Raw genomic sequence first — 17,775 nt, 5'->3', positions numbered from 1 at the left:
TGTTTCCATGAAATGAGGGGATTGTGACCAGCCAGCCAGGGGACCCCCAGCACCACTGGAAACGCAGGTGAATCAATAAGGAAAAAGTTAATGCTTTCCCTATGATTCCCCAGCGTTACCATGTCCAGCGGCACCGTAGACTCCCTGACTAGCCCTGACCCTAATGGTCGGCTATCTAAGGAGTGCACGGGGAAGGGGGAATCTATCGGCACCCGTGGAATGCCCAGCTTAATGGCAAGTCCACGGTCCATAAAGTTCCCAGCTGCGCCTGAATCGACTAGCGCCCTATGCTGGGAAGAGGGAAAAAATTTAGAAAATGAAACAGGCAAAAACACATGACCAACAGGGGGTTCTGGGCGAATCTGGTGCTGACTCACCTGAGGTGACCGAGAAGTGTTCTGCCTGCCTTCTCGACTCCCAGACTGGCTCCTCCAGCACCGGTCGGCCGTGTGTCCTCTCCGACCACAGCTGGTGCAGGAGGAGCCACCTCCTCCGGTGCCCCTTGGCACGGCCCCCCTACCTCCATAGGGGTAGGGGCGGGGTGCACGGGGGTGGAAACGGGCAGGACCCTCTCCGAACGCCCGCGGGCAGCCAGCAAATTGTCCAACCGTATGGACATGTCAATGAGTTCGTCCAGGGATAGATTGGTGTCCCTACAGGCCAGCTCCCTGCGGACGTCCGCCCGGAGACTACACCGGTAGTGGTCTATGAGGGCCCTGTCATTCCACCCCGCTCCAGCAGCCAAGGTCCTAAACTCCAGCGCGAAGTCTTGAGCGCTCCTCGTCTCCTGCCTGAGGTGGAACAGCCGTTCACCCGCCGCTTTACCTTCGGGGGTGGTCGAAAACAGCCCGAAAGCGGCGGGTAAACTCTGGGTAGTGGTCCCTCGCCGAGTCTGGAGCGTTCCAGACCGCATTAGCCCACTCCAGAGCTCGGCCCGTCAGGCAGGAAACGAGGGCACTTACGCTCTCCTCTCCTGTAGGAGCAGGTCTGACGGTGGCCAGGTACAACTCTAGCTGGAGAAGAAACCCCTTGCACCCAGCCGCCGTCCCATCGTACTCCCTCGGAAGTGCCAGGCGAAGCGCGCCAGAGCCAGACGTCGTAGGAGGAGGAGATGGTTGTATCGGGGGGGTGTAGGTGGAGAGAGGATACCACTCCTGTCCCATCGTTCCATCCTCTCCATCATCTGGTCCATGGCGGATCCGATGCGATGCAGGACCGATGTATTGTGCTGGACACGTTCCTCCATTGAGGGTAGTGGAGTGCCCGCTGCTCCCGCTGATTCCATGCTCCTTCTGGTGGTGCGGGATTCTGTAATGTCTTGTCTGTGGTGTGGCGGAAAGAAGCGCAGGAAGCAGCGAACACTGTGTGGTAATTTTAATTAAGAACCACCCGTACAAAATAAGAGGTCTCCCAACAACAGGGAAAAAATACAATGAACAAGCACAGTCAACAAACGCAGTTGACATACAGAAAAACAATCCCGCACAATAGGGTGCGGGCCAGCTGAACTAAATAGCCCTCTTAATTACCTAACTCAGGGCAGGTGAGAAAACATAAAAAAAAGGGAAAAACAAAAAGGGAATCGGTGGTAGCTAATAGGCCGGTGACGACGACCGCCGAGCGCCACCCGAGCAGGAGGGGGCGCCACCGTCGGTAGGAATCGTGACACTAGCTAGTAATTTGTTATGCTAATAAGCTAGCGGGAGGTTGCATAGCAACATTATCAACTTCCGGTAGACAGGTGAAGCGCTAGTACGCTCAACTGGAAGGATAATGTTCGTTTACAGTATACTTAAATGAACTAATAGTATGTAGTAAATTCTCATTAAGTATGTATTATACAGTATGTGTATTCGAACACAGCTTTTAGAAATATCACATCTACATAAATATTCAGACCCTTTACTCAGTACTTTGTTGAAGCACCTTTGGCAGCCTCAAGTCTTCTTGGGTATGACGCTACAAGCTTGGCACACCTGTATTTGGGAAGTTTCTCCCAATTTTATATGCAGATCCTCTCAAGCTCTGTCAGGTTGGATGGGGAGCGTCGCTGCACAGCTATTTTCAGGTCTTTCCAGAGATGTTCGATATTTTTCAAGTCCGGGCTGAGCCATTCCTGCGTTGTCTTGGCTGTGTGCTTAGGGTCGTTGTCCTGTTGGAAGGTGAACCTTCGTCTGAGGTCCTGAGCGCTCTGGAGCAGGTTTTTATCAAGGATCGCTCTGTACTTTGCTCCGTTCATCTTTCCCTCGATCCTGACTAGTCTCCCAGTCCCTGCCGCTGAAAAACATCCCCACAGCATGATGCTGCCACCACCACCAAGCTTCAACGTAGGAATGGTGCCAGGTTTCCTCCAGATGTGATGCTTGGCATTCAGGCCAAAGAGTTCAATCTTAGTTTCATCAGACCAGAGAATCTTGTTTCTCATGGTTGGAGAATCCTTTAGGTGCCTTTTGGCATACTCCAAGCGAGCTATCATGTGTCTTTTACTCCGGAGCGGCTTCTGTCTGGCCACTCTACCATAAAGGCCTGATTGGTGGAGTGCTGCAGAGATGGTTGTCCTTCTGGAAGGTTCTCACATCTCCACAGAGGAACTCTGGACCTCTGTCAGAGGGACCATCGGGTTCTTGGTCACCTCCCTGACCAAGGCCCTTCTCCCCCGATTGCTCAGTTTGGCTGGGTGGCCAGCTCTAGGAAGAGTCTTGGTGGTTCCAAACTTCTTCCATTTAAGAATGATGGAGGCCACTGTGTTCTTGAGGACCTTTAATGCTGCAGACATTTTTTGGCACCTTCCCTAGATCTGTGCTTCGACACTCCTGTCTCAGAAGGCTACGGACAATTCCTTTGGTCTCATGGCTTGGTTTTTGCTCTAACATGCACTGTCAACTGTGGGACCTTGTATAGACAGGTGTGTGCCTTTCCAAATCATGTCCAATCAATTGAATTTACCACAGGTGGACTCCAAACAAGTTGTAGAAACATCTCAAGAATGATCAATGGAAACAGGATGCACCTGAGCTCAATTTGGAGTTTCATAGCATTTACATTTACATTTAAGTCATTTAGCAGACGCTCTTATCCAGAGCGACTTACAAATTGGTGCATTCACCTTATAATATCCAGTGGAACAACCACTTTACAATAGTGCATCTAAATCTTTTAAGGGGGGGGTTAGAAGGATTACTTTATCCTATCCCAGGTATTCCTTGAAGAGGTGGGGTTTCAGGTGTCTCCGGAAGGTGGTGATTGACTCCGCTGTCCTGGCGTCGTGAGGGAGCTTGTTCCACCATTGGGGTGCCAGAGCAGCGAACAGTTTTGACTGGGCTGAGCGGGAACTGTGCTTCCTCAGAGGTAGGGAGGCGAGCAGGCCAGAGGTGGATGAACGGAGTGCCCTTGTTTGGGTGTAGGGCCTGATCAGAGCCTGAAGGTACGGAGGTGCCGTTCCCCTCACAGCTCCGTAGGCAAGCACCATGGTCTTGTAGCGGATGCGAGCTTCGACTGGAAGCCAGTGGAGAGAGCGGAGGAGCGGGGTGACGTGAGAGAACTTGGGAAGGTTGAACACCAGACGGGCTGCGGCGTTCTGGATGAGTTGTAGGGGTTTAATGGCACAGGCAGGGAGCCCAGCCAACAGCGAGTTGCAATAATCCAGACGGGAGATGACAAGTGCCTGGATTAGGACCTGCGCCGCTTCCTGTGTGAGGCAGGGTCGTACTCTGCGAATGTTGTAGAGCATGAACCTACAGGATCGGGTCACCGCCTTGATGTTGGTGGAGAACGACAGGGTGTTGACCAGGGTCACGCCAAGGCTCTTAGCACTCTGGGAGGAGGACACAAGGGAGTTGTCAACCGTGATGGCGAGATCATGGAACGGGCAGTCCTTCCCCGGGAGGAAGAGCAGCTCCGTCTTGCCGAGGTTCAGCTTGAGCTGGTGATCCGTCATCCACACTGATATGTCTGCCAGACATGCAGAGATGCGATTCGCCACCTGGTTGTCAGAAGGGGGAAAGGAGAAGATTAATTGTGTGTCATCTGCATAGCAATGATATGAGAGACCATGTGAGGATATGACAGAGCCAAGTGACTTGGTGTATAGCGAGAATAGGAGTGGGCCAAGAACAGAGCCCTGGGGGACACCAGTGGTGAGAGCACGTGGTGCGGAGACAGATTCTCGCCACGCCACCTGGTAGGAGCGACCTGTCAGGTAGGGACGCAATCCAAGCGTGGGCGGCGCCGGAGATGCCCAGCTCGGAGAGGGTGGAGAGGAGGATCTGATGGTTCACGGTATCAAAGGCAGCAGATAGGTCTAGAAGGATGAGAGCAGAGGAGAGAGAGTTAGCTTTAGCAGTGCGGAGAGCCTCCGTGACACAGAGAAGAGCAGTCTCAGTTGAATGCCCAGTCTTGAAACCTGACTGATTAGGATCAAGAAGGTCATTCTGAGAGAGATAGCAAGAGAGCTGGCCAAGGACGGCGTGTTCAAGAGTTTTGGAGAGAAAGGAAAGAAGGGATACTGGTCTGTAGTTGTTGACATCGGAGGGATCGAGTGTAGGTTTTTTCAGAAGGGGTGCAACTCTCGCTCTCTTGAAGACGGAAGGGACGTAGCCAGCGGTCAAGGATGAGTTGATGAGCAAGGTGAGGTAGGGGAGAAGGTCTCCGGAAATGGTCTGGAGAAGAGAGGAGGGGATAGGGTCAAGTGGGCAGGTTGTTGGGCGGCCGGCCGTCACAAGACGCGAGATTTCATCTGGAGAGAGAGGGGAGAAAGAGGTCAAAGCACAGGGTAGGGCAGTGTGAGCAGGACCAGCAGTGTCGTTTGACTTAGCAAACGAGGATCGGATGTCGTCAACCTTCTTTTCAAAATGGTTGACGAAGTCATCCGCAGAGAGGGAGGAGGGGGGAGGGGGAGGAGGATTCAGGAGGGAGGAGAAGGTAGCAAAGAGCTTCCTAGGGTTAGAGGCAGATGCTTGGAGTTTAGAGTGGTAGAAAGTGGCTTTAGCAGCAGAGACAGAAGAGGAAAATGTAGAGAGGAGGGAGTGAAAGGATGCCAGGTCCGCAGGGAGGCGAGTTTTCCTCCATTTCCGCTCGGCTGCCCGGAGCCCTGTTCTGTGAGCTCGCAGTGAGTCGTCGAGCCACGGAGCAGGAGGGGAGGACCGAGCCGGCCTGGAGGATAGGGGACAGAGGAAATCAAAGGATGCAGAGAGGGAGGAGAGGAGGGTTGAGGAGGCAGAATCAGGAGATAGTGCAGTGCAGAGGGTCTAAATAGCAAAGGGTCTAAATACTAAATACTTTCTAAAAACCTGTTTTTGCTTTATCATTGTGGGGTATTGTGTGTAGATTAATGAGGATTTATTTATTTAATACATTTTAGAATAAGGCTGTAACGTAACAAAATGTGGAAAAAGGGAAGGGGTCTGAGTACTTTCCGAATGCACGAATGCATACAAGGGTGAAAGTAGATTTAATTTCTTACTGGTGCGGGACACCCAAGTGCACGCACACATTTTTTTAAATAGGCCAATTATAAAAATGACAGGGTGGCCAGCTCTGCCGACACTGACAAACAGATCAATAAAAACAATGTTGTCTGATCCATATAATCGGCCTACGAAAAGGGGACACACATACAATATGACGTCCATCAAACCCGGAGGAGGAAATGATTGTCCAAAAACAAACGAAGTAGCAATGACCCAATGATAAAGACGGTGAATATGCACACTCACCAGGGATATGGCCGATGTTCTCCGCTAGTGCCAATTAAGTTAAGAATATTGATAACTAAAAGACAGATTGGATTATTTTCATTGTTATCAATAGCGATTTGCTTTCCAAACAGTTTTTCTGCGATTCATATTTTTTAATATTGAGATATGCCTGGCTGGGTCTCTCTGCTTTTCCCCGACAGTCGCAACTCAACAATCATATATTTGGTATTTGCAGCGCGCTGCCCAAATTGCGGGCTATGCGGTTTGAAACTATCCACTTGTCTTTTTCTTTTTTCCTTTTTTTTTTAGCTAATGATCCTCTGTGGCCAAATCATGCTTTCTGGTGTAGTAGCCTATTTTAAATGATTGTATTTATTTCTGTATAGACAGGATTAGGCTAATTAGGCTGTATAGTTTTGGCAATTTAATTCAATTTACTTTAGGGAAATTTTAGCTTCCTCTAGCTTCATGGACACGCCTCCTATGCCTTTTAATGTGACATGAACACAACTAGTCATGATGTTTTCATCTGATTGTCAAACAGTCACTTCAAACCTCTACGGGATCGGTCCCCCCGCAGGAAAGTTGAGCTAACGTAGGCTAATGTGATTAGCATGAGGTTGTAAGTAACAAACATTTTTGCCAGGACATTGCACTGCTGCCAAAATCTAAATTGCGCCTGTTTTTTTTTTTTTTTGTATTATCTTTTACCAGATCTAATGTTTATATTCTCCTACATTAATTTCACATTTCCACAAACTTTGTGGAATTGTTTCCTTTCAAATGGTATCAAGAATATGCATATCATTGCTTCAGGTCCTGAGCTACATGTAGTTAGATTTGGGTATGTCATTTTAGGCGAAAATTGAAAAACCGATCCTTAAGAAGTTCAAAGGCGCTCCTGTCGGCTACCAGATCACATTCGTTCACTCACAAAATAATTTAAGCATCCAAACCCCAACAGTGCACTGTGCATCCGCAATTTGTTGAATGGAAAGAGACATCAGTTACAAAACACCTGCATGTATTGTAATGTCATTCTGTGATTGTCATTAGGCCTACACTTGTAGCCTGAATTGATGCATCCATGGTTATCCATGCGCGCCTCGGTCTCGGCCACTCATGTCCGCCATGTCCGCCTTGTCCGCGTGTGTCTCGCCACTCATCTCCGTTTGACAAAACGTGAGTGTTCTCCTCAAACCACAGCGCAATTTGGAACGTATACCACCTGGTTTCCAGTCAATTTGCAAATGTTTCATGCGGCTGACATGCAGTAATGTTAAATAATGGTGTTATAGCTTATAGTTCTTTGGGCATGTTGTATTAATTGTGATATGCTCATGTTTTACCGGCACGGCGTACCCCCACTATTTATTTTTGCCAGGACGCCGTATCGGACCGTACCACCTTACTTTCACCCCTGTATATATCTAAACTCAGCAAAAAAAGAAACGTCCCTTTTTCAGGACCCTTTCTTTCAAAGATAATTTGTAAAAATCCAAGTAACTTCACAAATCTTGATTGTAAAGGGTTTAAACACTGTTTCCCATGCTTGTTCAATGAACCATAAACAATTAATGAACATGCATCTGTGGAACGGTAGTTAAGACACTAACAGCTTACAGACGGTAGGCAATTAAGGTCAAAGTTATGAAAACTTAGGACACTAAAGAGGCCTTTCTACTGACTCTGAAAAACACCAAAAGAAAGATGCCCAGGGTGCCTGCTCATCTGCGTGAACGTGCCTTAGGTATGCTGCAAAGAGGCATGAGGACTGCAGATGTGGCCAGGGCAATAAATGGCAATGTGAGACGGCTAAGACAGCGCTACAGGGAGACAGGATGGATCATCCTCGCAGTGGCAGACCACGTGTAACAACACCTGCACAGGATCGGTACAGCCGAACATCACACCTGCGGGACAGGTACAGGATGGCAACAACAACTGCCCGAGTTACACCAGGAACGCACAATCACTTCATCAGTGCTCAGACTGTCCGCAATAGGCTGAGAGAGGCTGGACTAAGGGCTTGTAGGCCTTTTGTAAAGCAGGTCCTCACCAGACATCACCGGCAACAACGTTGCCTATGGGCACAAACCCACCGTCGCTGGACCAGACAGGACTGGCAAAAAGTGCTCTTCACTGACGATTGCGGTTTTGTCTCACCAGGGGTGATGGTCGGATTCGCGTTTATTGTCGAAGGAATGAGCGTTACACCGAGGCCTGTACTCTGGAGCGGAATCGATTTGGAGGTGGAGGGTCCGTCATGGTCTGGGGCGGTATGTCACAGCATCATCGGACTGTGCCTGCAATGACAACAGGCTATCTCAACGCTGTACGTTACATGGAAGACATCCTCCTCCCTCATGTGGTATCCTTCCTGCAGGCTCATCCTGACATGACCCTCCAGCATGACAATGCCACCAGCCATACTGCTCGTTCTGTGTGTGATTTCCTGCGAGACAGGAATGTCAGTGTTCTGCCATGGCCAGTGAAGAGCCCAGATCTCAATCCCGTTGAGCACGTCTGGGACCTGTTGGATCGGAGGTGAGGGCTAGGCCCATTCCCCACCAGTAATGTCCGGGAACTTGCAGGTGCCTTGGTGGAAGAGTGGGGTAACATCTCACAGCAAGAACTGGCAAATCTGGTGCAGTCCATGAGGAGGAGATGCACTGCAGTACTTAATGCAGCTGGTGGCCACACCAGATACTGACTGTTACTTTTGATTTTGACCCCCCCTTTGTTCAGGAACACATTATTCCATTTCTGTTGTCACATGTCTGTTGAACTTGTTTAGTTTATGTCTCAGTTGTTGAATCTTGTTATGTTCATACAAATATTTATACATGTTAAGTTTGCTGAAAATAAACGCAGTTGACAGTGAGAGGACGTTTCTTTTTTTGCTGAGTTTATATATACTGTATATACATTGTACGTGGCATATACAGTCAGGATCCATAATTATTGGCACCATTTGATGAAGATGAGCAAAAAACTGTATAAAAGAAATAATACAAATACTGATCTATATTGCATGCTAATTTTTGTTGTTGAAATTATTATTTTATACTAATACAATTGCTTAACTAATAATCTCAAAAAGAGAGGGGTAAAAATTATTGGCACCCCTGGTTTCAATACTGATACTGAGCATTTTTCTAAAATGTTTTATGAGATTGGGTAACACATTGGGAGGGATCTTAGACCATTGCTCTATACAGCTTCTTTCCAGAGCTCTATTTTCATGTCATTAGACATAGCACCGGTTCCAATCCAAGTGCCAATGCCGTTTACCAAACTCCAGGTGGTGCTATGGTCAGGTGACATGAAAACACATCTCTTCTTTGGCCACTTGGACAGAAGCATATGCAGAAAAGTATCTTATATCTACAGTAAAATATGGTGGTGGATCTTTGATGTTATTCAGCTATTTTGCTTCCACTGGTCCTGGGGCCCTTGTTAAGGTCAATGGCATCATGAACTTTACCAAGTACCAGGATATTTTTGTCAAAAAACCTGCCAGCCTCTGCCAGGAGGCTGACACTTGGCCACAAGTGGATCTTCCAGCAAGACAATAACCCTAAGCACTAATCAAAATCCACAAAGAAATGGTTAATTGACCACAAAATCTACATTTTTCAATGGCCATCTCAGCTGCTGGACTTGAACCCCGTTGAAAACCTCTTGTTTGAATTAAAGAGGGTAGTCCATAAGAGCAGACAAAGTATATCAAGGATTTGGAAAGATTCTGAGCCTTCTGAGGAATGGTCCCAACGTTTTAGCCAATCTCATGAAACATTTGAGAAAAAGGCTCAGTGTCGTTATCCTCGCAAGGGGAGGGTGCTAGAGTATTGAAAACAGGGTCCCCTATCTTTTTTAGATTTATTTGTATTAATTATTAAACAGAATCTCTCTGAGCAATTGTATTAGTTTAAAATAGTCAAATGTTTCAATTTTTTGGAGAACATAATATACTATATTATTTATTTTATAGTCTTTTTTGCTCATCTTTATCAAGGGATCCAATAATACGTAATCTGTTAAAGGCAGAAGAGTCAGTAGGTATACAATCTGATACAGGAAAAAGAAACGGAGAGCCACACACTCTAGGAACTCAGATGCAATAATTTAATAACCTAATAACCAACGTTTCGACAGACAAGCTGTCTTCATCAGGGTATAATGACACACACTGAGGGTCACTAGTTTATATAGTGTCAAAGGACACACACAGGTGTCTGTAATCATGTCCGGGTGTGGCCTGATATCATTGGTTAATTCTCAGATATAAAAATAACATACCAAAAACATGAATGTATAGCATACGATCATAGATACAATTTGGCTACATAGGCAATTACAATGAATAGCAAAATCACAAGAATGGCTTCAGATCAAAGGCTATGTTGATACCGAAGGGAGCAATGCTTTTTAAATTAAAGATACCATCCGTCTCTCTCTAGAGAGGTGACACTCCCCTCCACATCGCCATCCGTGGGCGGAGCCGCAGACTGGCGGAGCTCCTCCTGCGTAACCCTAAAGATGGCCGCCTGCTCTACAGGCCCAACAAGGCCGGCGAGACCCCCTACAACATCGACTGCAGCCACCAGAAGAGCATCCTCACCCAGATCTTTGGAGCCCGTAAGTTTCCCTACTCTCCGGCAGCTCAGTCACTTTCGCCAGTTAAAGGAAAATTCCACCCAAAAACAATATTTTTGGTATTTGTTTCTTTAGTCTATTGTTGAAACTTTCAAAATACAGAAATCATCCCTGTATAATGCCTTTTTCAAGGTATATAAAACTTGATTGCTGACAAGCAAAACATTTTGGGACTATGCCAACAATGGACTAATGAAACAAATACCAAAATATTGTTTTTGGGTGGTTTTCCTTTAATAGTCTCACTGCTATAACCTTTGTGTTTGACGATAGGGTGTACAAAATCTAAATAAATTTACAAAGAAAATTGGTACACACAAATTATACACTGTATGTACTCCCATCTAGAACTGTGTTGACTAACCTCATCCTATCTTTCTATGTGTCCCTCTCAGGACACCTGTCCCCTACGGAGTCTGACGGAGACATGCTGGGTTATGACCTGTACAGCAGTGCCCTGGCTGACATTCTCAGTGAGCCCACCATGCAGCCACCCATCTGTGTGGGCCTGTACGCCCAGTGGGGCAGCGGCAAGTCTTTCCTGCTCAAGAAACTGGAGGGTAAGGAACTAGGCAGTCCACTTGTCAAGGCTCCACTCACTTCTATACAAGAGTCTGAGCTTTTATTATACTGCTCAAATAGAACAAAAATGATATGTTAAAAATATGTTATACATGTTAATAATAAGATAGCTGTTAAGGCCAGGCACCACACCCTAATAGAGTAAATGTTTTTGTTGGAGAACAAAACGTTTTCTCCAACACAATTACCAGACTAGATACAGTTGTATGTGTATGTAAACGTATGACCCACTGGAATTGTGATACAGTGAATTATATGTGCAGTTGAAGTTGGAAGTTTACATACACGTTTGAGTCATTAAAACTTGAGTCATTAAAACTTGTTTTTCAACTACTCCACAAATGTATTGTTAACAAACTATAGTTTTGGCAAGTCGGTTAGGACATCTACTTTGTGCATGACACAAGTAATTTTTCCAACAATTGTTTACAGACAGATTATTTCACTTATAATTCACTGTATCACAATTCCAGTGGGTCAGAAGTTTACATACACTAAGTTGACTGTGCCTTTAAACAGCTTGGAAAATTCCATAAAATGATGTCATGGCTTTAGAAGCTTCTGTTAGGCTAATTGACATCATTTGAGTCAATTGGAGGTGTACCTGTGGATGTATTTCAAGGCCTACCTTCAAACTCAGTGTCCCTTTGCTTGACATCATGGGAAAATCTAAAGAAAACAGCCAAGACCTCAGAAAAAATTTTGTAGACCTCCACAAGTCTGGTTCATCCTTGGGAGCAATTTCCAAATGCCTGAAGGTACCACGTTCATCTGTACAAATAATAGTACGCAAGTATAAACACCAACGGACCACGCAGCCGTCATACCGCTCAGGAAGGAGATGCGTTCTCTCTCCTATAGATTAACGTACTTTGGTGCGAAAAGTGCAAATCAATCCCAGAACGACAGCAAAGGACCTTGTGAAGATGCTGGAGGAAACAGGTACAAAAGTATCTATATCCACAGTAAAATGAGTCCTATATCAACATAACCTGAAAGGCTGCTCAGCAAGGAAGAAGCCACTGCTCCAAAACCGCCATAAAAAAGCCAGACTACGGTTTGCAACTGCACATGGGGACAAAGATCGTACTTTTTGGAGAAATGTCCTCTGGTCTGATGAAACAAAAATAGAACTGTTTGGCCAAAATGACCATCGTTATGTTTGGAGGAAAAAGGAGGAGGCTTGCAAGCCGAAGAATACCATCCCAACTGTGAAGCACGGGGGTGGCAGCATCATGTAATGGGGGTGCTTTGCTGCAGGAGGGACTGGTGCACTTCACAAAATAGATGGCATCATGAGGAGGGAACATTATGTGGATATATTGAAGAAAAATCTCAAACATCAGTCAGGAAGTTAAAGCTTGGTCGTAAATGGGTCTTCCAAATGGACAATGACCCCAAGCATACTTCCAAAGTTGAGGCAAAATGGCTTATGGACAACAAAGTCAAGGTATTAGAGTGGCCATCACAAAGCCCTGACCTCAATCCCATACAACATTTGTAGGTAGAACTGAAAAAGCGTGTGTGAGCAAGGAGGCCTACAAACCTGACTCAGTTACACCAGCTCTGTCAGGACGAATATGCTAAAATTCACCCAACTTATTGTGTGAATCTTGTGGAAGGCTAGCCAAAACGTTTGACCCAAGTTAAACAATTTAAAGGCTATGCTACCAAATACTAATTGAGTGTATGTAAACTTTTGACCCACTGGGAATAAAAGCTGAAATAAATCATTCTCTCAACTATTATTCTGACATTTCACATTCTTACAATAAAAGTGGTGATCCTAACTGACTTAAGACAGGGGATTTTTACTAGGATTAAATGTCAGGAATGGTGAAAAACTGAGTTGAAATGTATTTGGCTAAGGTGTATGTAAACTTCGACTTCAATTGTACATACTGTACGTTACATACTGTACTTTAACAAAGCAATAATTCAACCAGACTTCACCAGCAATGCAAACAACACACTGAAATATTGTAAGGGGTTTTTATATAAAAAAATCAGAAATATTGTTTACAAATATGCAAATAAGGTTATTTCATTAAATGTGCATATTTTCTGGACACTGGAGGAAGTCAGCCTAATTTAAAATTAACATTTCTTAAGACACTCCAGGACCTGACTTATACATAACATATATATATAACATAAATACTTCTTTCTACCTGTAAAATACTATAGAAACGTACGTAAAATTCATTTTTGGCCGATTTTTCTGAAGAAAATGCCATCTAGAGTAGAAATTTGTCAACGTATCAACAATTCCCTATGAATAAGTCTGAAGAATAAGTTTAAGGATAACCACGCAACATTTGGTGAATGCAGATGCTTCTGAGGCTGAGAAACACGAGTTGGCGTGTAGGAAAAGGCTGACTTCCGGGAAATGGCAGTTAAAGACAATCACTCTGAATTTAGACTTAGAAACACCAAACAGCTATTTAGACCCAATCACCATCTCTTCAAAGTAAGTTACTATATATAGTCTAGTTTGTTACATTCTCTATGAAATGGACTTTTAAATTATGTGTGATTCAATGTAGTGGTTTGAAATTATGGATCATCGACATTTTAACATTGTTGTTTTTACTTTTTGAAAAAACAAATATTAATGGACCAAAATACCAAACAATCTCAAAATTGATAAGTAGATGCAAAAAAACATAATTTTAGCCTGTGGTGTCTGGATTTAATATTAACAAATTATTTTATCAGATACTTATAAGATTGTAGGTTCATTTGTGAAACTCAATCTCATAAGTATCTTTATCCTCCTTTCATCTCCTCCCTCTCTTCAGATGAGATGAAGACGTTTGCTGGCCAGCAGGTGGAGCCGTTGTTCCAGTTCTCCTGGCTGGTGGGGTTCATGTCCCTGCTGCTGTGTGGTTCTGTAGCTCTGGTCCTGGGCTTCACCGTCGACCCCAAGCTGGCCATCGCTGTCTCCCTCAGCCTTCTGGCCTTGCTCTATGTCTGCTTCGGTGAGACCGTCACTCTGTCATCCATTTTCTATGGTCCAGTAGTCTTGTAGTCATTGCTATCCGTGATCGTTGGTACGTCCTTACCCCCATTCACGTTGAAATGTAAAATGGTTAAGCAAAGGTTAGGGTTAGGTAAGGGTTATGGTTAAGGTTAGGGTAGGGGTTAAGGTTAGGTTAGGTTTAGGGTAGCGACGTCCGGAGGATCCCGTAGTCTAGTAGCCTATGCTCCCGAGTGGCGCAGCGGTCTAAGGCACTGCATCTCAGTGCTAGAGACATCACTACAAACCCTGGTTCGATTCCAGGCTGTATCACAGCCTGGAATCGTGATTGGGAGTCCCATAGTGCGGTGCACAATTGGCCACTTTCAATGACACAGTAAGAGCTCATTCTAACTGTCTGTCTCTCTCTGGCTTTTCCAAACACTTTCAATGACACAGAGTTTGACGCAGTAACTCTGTTTGTCTTCCTTTGTTTTGTAGTGGAGGTGTCTTTTAATGACACAGTTTCCCTCTCTGTGTAGTGCTGGTGTACTTCGGCAGTCGTCGCGAGGGTGAGAACTGGAACTGGGCGTGGGTGATAAGTACCCGTTTGGCCCGACACATCGGTTACCTGGAGCTGCTACTCAAACTGATGTTTGTCAACCCCCCTGACCTGCCAGAGCAGACCACCCGCGCTCTGCCCGTTAGGTACACACACACACACACACACACACACACACACACACACACAAAACCACCCATGTCCTGCCCGTCAGGTACCTTTATAAGTTGTAGTTTGTGTTTGACCGATGATTTAATGTCCACCCCTTCCCTTTACTGTTGCAGGTTCCTGTTCACGGACTACAACCGTCTGTCCAGTGTGGGAGGGGAGACCAGCCTGGCAGAGATGATAGCCACCCTGTCTGATGCCTGTGAGAGGGAGTTTGGCTTCATGGCCACCCGCCTCTTCAGGGTCTTCAAGACAGAGGAATCACAAGGTAACCAATGACCAGAAGAATCACTAGGTAATGATCAGAGGAATCACAAGGTAACCAATGATCAGAGGAATCACTAGGTAATGATCAGAGGAATCACTAGGTAACCAATGATCAGAGGAATCACTAGGTAATGATCAGAGGAATCACTAGGTAATGATCAGAGGAATCACAAGGTAACCAATGACCAGAAGAATCACTAGGTAATGATCAGAGGAATCACAAGGTAACCAATGATCAGAGGAATCACTAGGTAATGATCAGAGGAATCACAAGGTAACCAATGACCAGAAGAATCACTAGGTAATGATCAGAGGAATCACAAGGTAACCAATGACCAGAAGAATCACTAGGTAATGATCAGAGGAATCACTAGGTAATGATCAGAGGAATCACTAGGTAATGATCAGAGGAATCACTAGGTAATGACCAGAGGAATCACTAGGTAACCAATGACCAGAGGAATCACTAGGTAACCAATGACCAGAGGAATCACTAGGCAATGACCAGAGGAATCACTAGGCAATGACCAGAGGAATCACTATGCAATGACCAGAGGAATCACTAGGCAATGATCAGAGGAATCCCAAGGTAACCAATGATCAGAGGAATCACTAGGTAATGATCAGAGGAATCACTAGGTAATGATCAGAGGAATCACTAGGTAACCAATGACCAGAGGAATCACTAGGCAATGACCAGAGGAATCACTAGGTAATGACCAGAGGAATCACTAGGCAATGACCAGAGGAATCACTAGGCAATGACCAGAGGAATCACTAGGCAATGATCAGAGGAATCACAAGGTAACCAATGACCAGAGGAATCACTAGGCAATGACCAGAGGAATCACTAGGCAATGACCAGAGGAATCACTAGGCAATGACCAGAGGAATCACTAAGTAATCACTTGCTCCCGAGTGGCGCAGCGTTCTAAGGCACTGCATCGCAGCGCTAGAGGCGTCACTACAGACCCTGGTTTGATCCCAGGCTGTGTCACAACCGGCCGTGATCGGGAATACCATAGGGCGGCGCACAATTGGCCCAGAATCGTCCGGGTTAGGGGAGGGTTTGGCCGGGGCAGGCCGTCATTGTAAATAATAATTTGTTCTTAACTGACTTACCTAGATAAATAAAGGTTAAATAAATAAAAAAATCGAGTCATGAGCAGAGAATCACTAGGTAGTGAGCAGAGAATCACTAGGTAGTGAGCAGAGAATCACTAGGTAGTGGGCAGAGAATCACTAGGTAGTGGGCAGAGAATCACTAGGTAGTGAGCAGAGAATCACTAGGTAGTGAGCAGAGAATCACTAGGTAGTGGGCAGAGAATCACTAGGTAGTGGGCATAGAATCACTAGGTAGTGGGCAGAGAATCACTAGGTAGTGAGCAGAGAATCACTAGGTAGTGAGCAGATAATCACTAGGTAGTGGGCAGAGAATCACTAGGTAGTGAGCAGAGAATCACTAGGTAGTGAGCAGAGAATCACTAGGTAGTGGGCAGAGAATCACTAGGTAGTGAGCAGAGAATCACTAGGTAGTGAGCAGAGAATCACTAGGTAGTGAGCAGAGAATCACTAGGTAGTGGGCAGAGAATCACTAGGTAGTGGGCAGAGAATCACTAGGTAGTGGGCAGAGAATCACTAGGTAGTGGGCAGAGAATCACTAGGTAGTGAGCAGAGAATCACTATGTAGTGAGCAGAGAATCACTAGGTAGTGGGCAGAGAATCACTAGGTAGTGAGCAGAGAATCACTAGGTAGTGAGCAGAGAATCACTAGGTAGTGAGCAGAGAATCACTAGGTAGTGGGCAGAGAATCACTAGGTAGTGGGCAGAGAATCACTAGGTAGTGGGCAGAGAATCATTAGGTAGTGGGCAGAGAATCACTAGGTAGTGAGCAGAGAATCACTAGGTAGTGGGCAGAGAATCACTAGGTAGTGAGCAGAGAATCACTAGGTAGTGGGCAGAGAATCACTAGGTAGTGAGCAGAGAATCACTAGGTAGTGAGCAGAGAATCACTAGGTAGTGAGCAGAGAATCACTAGGTAGTGACAAATTAGTCAGGTCAGTTTACTTGATTGAATCCGCTTTGGGCATATGTGTTTGACTTTATTGGCACTACTTTAAATCTCTGTCGGTCACATTCATAAATACACCAATCACATACTCTGGTGGTTTTCAGTAAGAACTAGGAACAAAGGGTTGTCTAACAGACAATGACAATAAACATTGTTGTTGCACAAATTTTGTTAGTAGCCTGCCTCCTGCTTCCAAATGTTTTTATGCATACTGAGTACTTTAAAAATTGATTGTATTTTAGGGAAGAAGAAGTGGAAGAAAACTTGCTGCGTTCCCTCCTTCGTCATCTTCATCTTCATCCTGGGCTGCCTGATCACCGGCATGGCACTCCTCGCCGTCTTCAAGGTGGACGGGGCCAACCAGACGGTGAACGCCGTGCTGATCGCCATGGCCTGCGCAGTGGGCCTGGCACTGGTGCTCAACTGCCGGACCTGGTGGCAGGTGGCCGACTCGGTGCTCAACTCTCAGAGGAAGAGGCTGCACAGCGCTGCCAACAAGATGCACAAGCTCAAGAGCGAGGGCTTCATGAAGGTAGGGATGGAAGGCCAGTCGTATATATCCGCGCAAGCACTTGGAAACACATACACAAAACACGAACACACACACACACACACACACACACACACACACACACACACACACACACACACACACACACACACACACACACACACAACTGTTTGATTCTCCCTCTCACCATATCACTGCCTTGTAAAACTAGTATGACCTTTCTCACCCATCCTCCTCCTCTCTCTGTCTCCATCTCTCCTCTCTCTCTCCTTCTCTCTCACACATCCTCCTCACTCTCTC

The 17,775-nt window shown here is 45.7% G+C and overlaps 1 pseudogene across 1 annotated transcript in view; it reads left to right on the top strand.

Annotated features, from left to right (window-relative positions):
• LOC106571256 (kinase D-interacting substrate of 220 kDa B-like) overlaps nt 1-17,775 on the top strand; it is a 58,199-nt pseudogene that overhangs the window by 11,899 nt on the left and 28,525 nt on the right. The window contains exons 12-17 of the transcript XR_006759147.1: nt 10,160-10,337; nt 10,751-10,915; nt 13,739-13,918; nt 14,439-14,604; nt 14,743-14,894; nt 17,207-17,496. The product of XR_006759147.1 is annotated as a kinase D-interacting substrate of 220 kDa B-like (transcript). The remainder of the gene's footprint in view (nt 1-10,159; nt 10,338-10,750; nt 10,916-13,738; nt 13,919-14,438; nt 14,605-14,742; nt 14,895-17,206; nt 17,497-17,775) is intronic.

The sequence above is a fragment of the Salmo salar genome, chromosome ssa15 (assembly GCF_905237065.1).
Source record: "Salmo salar chromosome ssa15, Ssal_v3.1, whole genome shotgun sequence".
Taxonomy (NCBI): Eukaryota; Metazoa; Chordata; class Actinopteri; order Salmoniformes; family Salmonidae; genus Salmo; species Salmo salar.
This window is presented reverse-complemented; position numbering and strand designations above follow the sequence as displayed.